Raw genomic sequence first — 7,243 nt, forward strand, 5'->3', positions numbered from 1 at the left:
GACCCCTCAGGTAGGCCTTTAATGTCTCCCAGACAGTACAGAGTGGCAACCCTGGTGTTTGGTTAACTTCAAGAAATAATTCAATTTCAGATGTAAGAAATTTGATAAAGTCTTCCTCGGATAAGAGTAAGGAGTTGAATCTCCAAGGACGATATACAGATTTTAATTAGTGGACCATGATCTGAAATGGCTATGGCATGGAATCACTTTCTTTCACTTTAGGCAGAATTCAGATATCAAGGAAGAAGTAGTCAATTCGGGAGTACCTCTTATGAACTGGGGAAAAAATTAGTATGATCTTGAAATACAGTAGGATTACAGAAGCATCACACATCAGCCACGCCATCGGATTTAAGGAAGATTGATTGAGCGGACTTAGTCAGGGTAGTTTTCCCATATAACTAGAGTCAAGAAATGGAAGCACACAATTTGTGTCACCACCATTTATAAGGTTATGTGTTGACATATTCTGTATATTTGAAAAGAGTTTATTAAAGAATGTAGAACTATCCCAGTTGGGCGCATATACCGAAACCAAGATCACTGGTAGTGTGTATAACTTCTCCATCACTATAATATTCTGCCCGGCAGTGTCAGTATGTACTGTATACTTGAGGCTGTAAATTGTACCTGCTCGCCAATCATAAGAACTACCCCTCTTGATTTAGACTGAACTTTAGATGGAAACACCTGAACAGACCTTTTTTTTTTTACCAAAACTTCAACTGTCTGAAGACTGCACATGGGTCTCTTGTAAAAAAGCAATATCAGTGTTCGTCAGTTTCAAATGTGACATAACTGTCCAGAATTTTACTGAGCCCTTTAAGAGATTTCACATTCCAGTTGACATGATTAACTGTACATTCATTAGAGCAGGGCTATTCAACTGGTGGACCGTGGGCCAAATCAGGCCCATGGATTAACTTAATTCTGCCCACTAATGGGTTAATTTTTCAATTCAGTTCAATTCAATTCAATTCAAAAATACTTTATTTAATCCCAGAGGGAAATTATTTGTTGTTGTAACTCGTTATCCTCATTTCATTAAGATATGTTATAGATACTGATGGCTGTAGACAGGAAGGATCTCTTGTAAAGGTCCATCCCACAGTGGATCCTAAGAAACTGGCTGCAGATGCCATCCGAGCCGTCCACCCAGACTCAGCTGGCCTCTCGGTTCCCCCAGGCTGTAGAACTGCCCGAATGCTGGGCAGAACTTCTCCCAGAGCGATGGTCACTCCTTCTGCTGTCATGAGCCGTGTTTCCTGCTACTTCCAGGATCTCAGTGGTCAGGCACTCGAGCACAGCTGGCAGGTAGATGAGAATGCGTCCACAGAACATCCTTTCAACTCATTTGAGATTTGGGGCTGTAGTTGAGATATTATTTGTGCTTTTGAGATGTTAATCAGTTGCTGTTGGTTGTAGAAAACTGCCTTGTTGCCATGGTTATGCATCATAACAAATGTCCAAAACTAAAAATGTTTCAGTAAAAATCCTTCGAGCTGCACAGCGTCTGATACCAAAGGAAACAATCATCCAAAAAATGTGATTTACATCCAGACAAAGAGGAATTAAAGTTTCCAAAAGCAAAATCTCAGAATGAAAGTAACAGAGCTGCTCCAACATGCAGCCACCTTGAGCGGCGCAAAACTATAAAACAAATTTATTTCATGACAAAAACTGCTGGATGTCCAGCCCCATAGCTCTTGACTGCAGTAAATGTGGCTCCCTGAGCAATTTAGTTGAATAGCCCTGCATTAGACTATCTAACATCCTTAACTCTGGTCATAGTTGAAAATAGGATACTATTTACATACAACTTCTCACAAGCCAATACCTGATGAAGAAAAACTAAATCCCAATAGGCTGATCTGGTATAAACCCATTCCACACTCCTACCAGAACACAGAGAGAACTAAAACTTATGTCAACTGAAAATCCACACATTTGTGATTACCCTAGAGAACGCAATCCGACCATCTGGGTTCCCATCTGCCCAAGTGTGATATCAATAAAAAATTATAAAAAGAAACAAAAAATAAAACTGCAAATATTATCGGAAATATCAAACATGCAACTAAAATGTGCTCCCATATTAGAGTGCGCATTATAGACCAGGATTTCTGGTCATCAATTCAGAGCGTTAATGCTGTGCAGTAAAGTCATCCTCCAATACAAATAAAATGTTGTACATACCGGCATTAAAGGATCAAACAGCCAAATATTGTCAAACATAAGCTTAAGAAGAATGCTGCTTAAGGGAGGCCGATCCTATAGTTTATTTCAATTCTTGCCACCTGTTGCTGAGATGATATTCCTCCTGACGTATTCCATAGCTTTATCCAAGTTGACAAACACTTTGTCCGTCCCTCCATGCATGATGTGAAGCCATGCAGGAAAAAGAAGACCGTAACGAATGTCTCGTTGGTTCCAAAAGAGTCTCCTCACTTCCATAAATGCTGCTTGTGTCTTTCCTACACTTGGAATGTAGTCAGCTGTGATGAAGATCAATGATTCCTTGAAGTGAAGCGGGCCACAACTGCGTGTGCGTTGTAATATTACCACACAATCTTGGTAATAATGCAGTATGCCTACAATAACTCTTGGTAAATCATCTGATCTCCTCCCACCCGGCGTCCGGTGCGAGCAGTCAATCAGCGGTGGTTTGCTCAGCTGGGGCCGAGATGGTGTAGGGGCAGGGCAGCTGACTCAGTACCCGAAGGTCCTGGGTTCGATCCCTGGTCATTGCACATCTTGTGGTGTCTCTGAGCAGGACACTTTATCCTCAGTTGCTCCCCAGGCGCTTTCCATAGCTGCCCACTGCTCCACCTGGTGGTGGATGGGTTAGAAGCAAAGAGCCAATTTCGCCATTGTATGGGAACATACAATGATGACAATACATAACACATTATTCAGCACCTCCGTTAGCATCTTAGTAAAGCATAAGCTTACACATGCTTGTTGAGGGTTGAGGGTGCTCGACTCTTGACGATTTAGGAACGCCTATGATCCTAACATTGCTCTTTCTCATATCACCCTCCACAATCTCGAACCTCCTCCTCAGCCCCTCCACCTCATTCCTCAGTTCTGCCACGGTACCTTGCAGAACTTCCACTTCATCTGAGCAGTTAGATAGCCCGACTTCAGCTTCCTTCACACTCAGCCTCACCCGGTCAATTTCTGCTCTGAGGGCCGTGATGCTGTTAATGACCTCTACCCTCAATATTTGGCACACACCCTTAATAAAGTTAAGATCATCTGCCAGGGCAGCTTTCATCTCAAACCTAATTATCACCAAAAATTCAGTTTTTATTGAAGCCAGGATGTCTGACTTCAAGGCCAACTCGACGGGCTTTCTAGAGACCGGTGAGGGCGAAGCCGATTCTCCTGTTCCAGAAGCACCATGGTCTGAGGCTGTGTTATGCCCAGCAGCCACAGAGCCTGCAGCCTTTGATTTCTTAAATTTGGAGGTCATATTGTAGCTCTGTCGATTCAATCCAGTGACAATGCCGAACTCAGAAGAATCCAACGTGGAGGCGGCGAGAATATTATAAAAGGCAGTTTTTAAACAGTGCCAATGGGCGATTAGCAGAACATGGCTTATCATCCCTTGACCATCTTGAATCCCCGACACCTGTCAGATTTTAATGTAACTCTCAGAAAGTTTTTTTTTTATTTAACCTTTATTTATAGTCTCATTGGGACAGGAGGATTCATTGTCAAAGAGACCTGTTCTAGACAGACAACATAAAGAGTATATCCATTCATTCATTCATTCAACCTTTATTTTTCCAGGTTGAATTTATTCAGCTGCTTCATGTTTGCACTCCACCAGTAAAAGAGCTGAATGACCAGCCTGTTTTTCTGTTTCACCTCAGGAGACGTCCGACTGAAGAACGAGACATCTGTTGGCTGTCATGACGCTTAGGCCTCTTCTTCTCCAGCAGGACCAATTAAAAGGAAAACTACCTGCGTCTGCAGATGTGGTTCAGTTTGCTTGTTAAAAAGTGACAAATGTTCTGAAAATAGGTGCACCTCAAAAAATTAGGATATCATGAAGAAGTTGTCAGTCGTTTCAGAACGTGAAACTCATATTTTACAAAGATTCATTACACAGAGTGAAATATTTCAAGCCTTTATTTCTTATTTCACTGATTATGGCTTAAAAAAAATTTAAAAACTAAAATTCAGTGTCTCAAAAAATTAGAATATTGTGATAAAGTTCCACATTGGAAACTTGTGCAGAGAGCCCTCTGTTTGTTTTGGCTCTTCAGGCGTTCTGTGGACAAAAAGCCATCAAGTCGTAGGAGCTGTGCTTATATTAGACTGCCATGTCCTCTGTAATCAGCAGCTCACCTGAACACCTATGTGCTTGACTGGATGACAAGATGGTAGAGTAATGTGGCAGATACTGTTCTATTCCCAGAACAGCCCCCCTAGGCAGTGTCATGCCATAATGGCTTCCACTGAATTCATTTTAAAAGAAACGTTCTGCTTTCACACAAATCATTCCTTCTGCCATCTTCACAGATACTGTACAAATCGATGACTTCACTTATCCTTGCAGGGAACTACTGAGGCAGCTTGTGGAAATGTAAGAAATAACCATGTTTTTCACAGGTTACAACAAACTTGCTGCACATGAATAAACTGGAACAGGATCTGAGAGTTCAGGTGTTCCCAGCCCGACTTCAGTCACTGGGGGACGCTCAAAGGTTAAAGAGAAGAGTGTTAAACATCTTTAAATCGTTTTTCTTAATAATCTACACTCAGAACTACATAACGACACAGTGAAAACAGATTTTTAGACATTTTTGTAAATTTACCTAACATGACAATTGAAATTTAACATTTCCATAAGAATTCAAACCTATTTCAACAACATTTGAACTTGAGCTCAAATGCCTCCAATTTCTGTGCAGAGATGGCTCTTGACCATGACTGGAGTCCACCAGGGTCGGGACATGATTTGACGCTGGCTGGACTACACCAGAGCCAGGACATGACTTGACCATGACTGGAGTCCATCAGGGACGGGACATGATTTGACCCTGATTGGAGTCCACCAGGGATGGGACATGATTTGACCCTGATTGGAGTCCACCAGGGACGGGACATGACTTGACCATGACTGGAGTCCACCAGTGATGGGACATGACTTGACCATGACTGGAGTCCACCAGGGACGGGACATGATTTGACTCTGACTGGAGTCCACCAGTGATGGGACATGACTTGACCATGACTGGAGTCCACCAGTGATGGGACATGACTTGACCATGACTGGAGTCCACCAGGGACAGGACATGATTTGACCCTGATTGGAGTCCACCAGTGATGAGACATGATTTGTTAAGGACAACACATCTCTAAAGAAGCTGAATGGTCAGTAAAGAAAACCTTTTAACCCAAAGTGCAAAAGATCTCAGACTGGACTAAAGCTTCACATTCAAACATGATAAAGACACAAATAAATACTTATGGAAATATTAGAACTCAGTTTTGTCCTATTTTACCAAAAAATTACAATATTGTCTAAAATTTTACTTTTACTTTGTCATTATGAGGTAATGAGACCATCCAGCCATCATCTTTACCCACTTCTTCCTTTTCTGGTCATTGGGGGTCACTGGTATATATATCCAGCAGTTAATGTGCGAGAGGTGCGGGACACCCTGGACAGGTCTCCAGTTCATCACAGGGACACATAGAGACAAACGAGACAAACAACCATCCACTCTCTCACTCACACCTAGGGACAATTTAGTTACCTATCAGCCTAACATGCATGTTTTTGGTCTGCGGGAGGAAACCGGAGTACCCGGAACAAACCCACGTATGCACGGAGAGAACATACAAACTTCACCCAGAAAGGCCCCCGGACCGGGGTTTGAACCAAGGACCTGCTCGCTGAGAGGCAGCAGCTCTACCATTTCAAAGTCTCTCTGGAGACAAAACCTCTCTAGAGAAAGCCTCACATGAAAAAAAAAAGATTACTTAAAAACATCTTTATTTAATAAATGTACCTTTTTCCATTGGGTAGAGTAGGAAATACACTTTACAAATACTATACAAGTCTGTGGTTGACTAAAACTTTAGAATAAAATGAGTAATTACACAAAGACAAGTCAGTGAACAAAAAGATTGGACTTCAACATAAATGTCAGCCTTCAGACAGTAAGTTTTTTAGTGATGAAAATGTGTTCCTGTGGAGTTTTGTCAGCAGTAAATGTCAGAAGCAGGCTGAAAACATCAGGGGTGAATATAAACCACCATGATTTCATCCAGCAGCTCCAATTAAATCTTTCAGGATGACATGTCACTACAGTGCACATAAAAACGGAAGATTACCAGCAGAGAGAGCAGTGCAGGTGAGGTCTGAAAGTTCATCACTTTCTGTGAGTAAAAAACAAAGATCATCAGAAAGATTCAGCTTAATCAACTGATTTAGTCTGTCAGAAATTTGAGATGGAAAAAAAAAAAAGAAGAAAAAATCCTGAATGCTCCAGATCCCAAAAAAGTAATTTCAAATATCATCCAAAGTCTCAAGCAGAAGATGTTTCGGGGGAGTTTATTTTGGTTTTGACAATTAAACTGTGTGGACGACGGATTCGATAAAAAATAAAAAAGGCTGCAAATACAGCAAACGTTTCAAGGCAACATTAAATCAAAACCACATTTATTTTCGCAAATTAAAATATCTGCAATGAAATTTGAAAAAAAAAAAATGAAAAAAGTTCTCTAACTTTTCAACACCATGTTCCAGTTAGTGAATCGAATTTTTAGACTTTTGTTCCATCGTTTCTCAAGTCCTGTTCACTTTATTCAGATCTCCAGAAACTGATATTTATGTTTTATTCACTTGACTCCAACAAAAACAGTGAAATGCTCATGATTCTCCAGTAGGTGGCGATAACGTACATATTAACGTCATTTCAAACTACAAAGGAAGAACGTGATTAGCTTGAGCTAAAATTTTCCCAAAACAAGTGTAGCACTTTTTTAAAAGTCATTAACAAGTTCCTACTGATCAATAATTGCAGTTTATAGTTTACTGGGGTAAGACGAGATTAAAAACACTAAAAACTTCCCATTGTAGCTTCACTCTCTTGGGTACGAAGTGACCGTGAACAGAGGTTGCCACATCATCAATTGTGGAAATCTCTGTATTTCCAGTCGACTTGGATCCCTCCCTAAATATATATATATATATATATATATATATATATATATATATATATAT

The sequence above is a fragment of the Nematolebias whitei genome, chromosome 19, assembly GCF_014905685.2.
Source record: "Nematolebias whitei isolate Nwh7 chromosome 19, NemWhi1, whole genome shotgun sequence".
Lineage (NCBI taxonomy): Eukaryota > Metazoa > Chordata > Actinopteri > Cyprinodontiformes > Rivulidae > Nematolebias > Nematolebias whitei.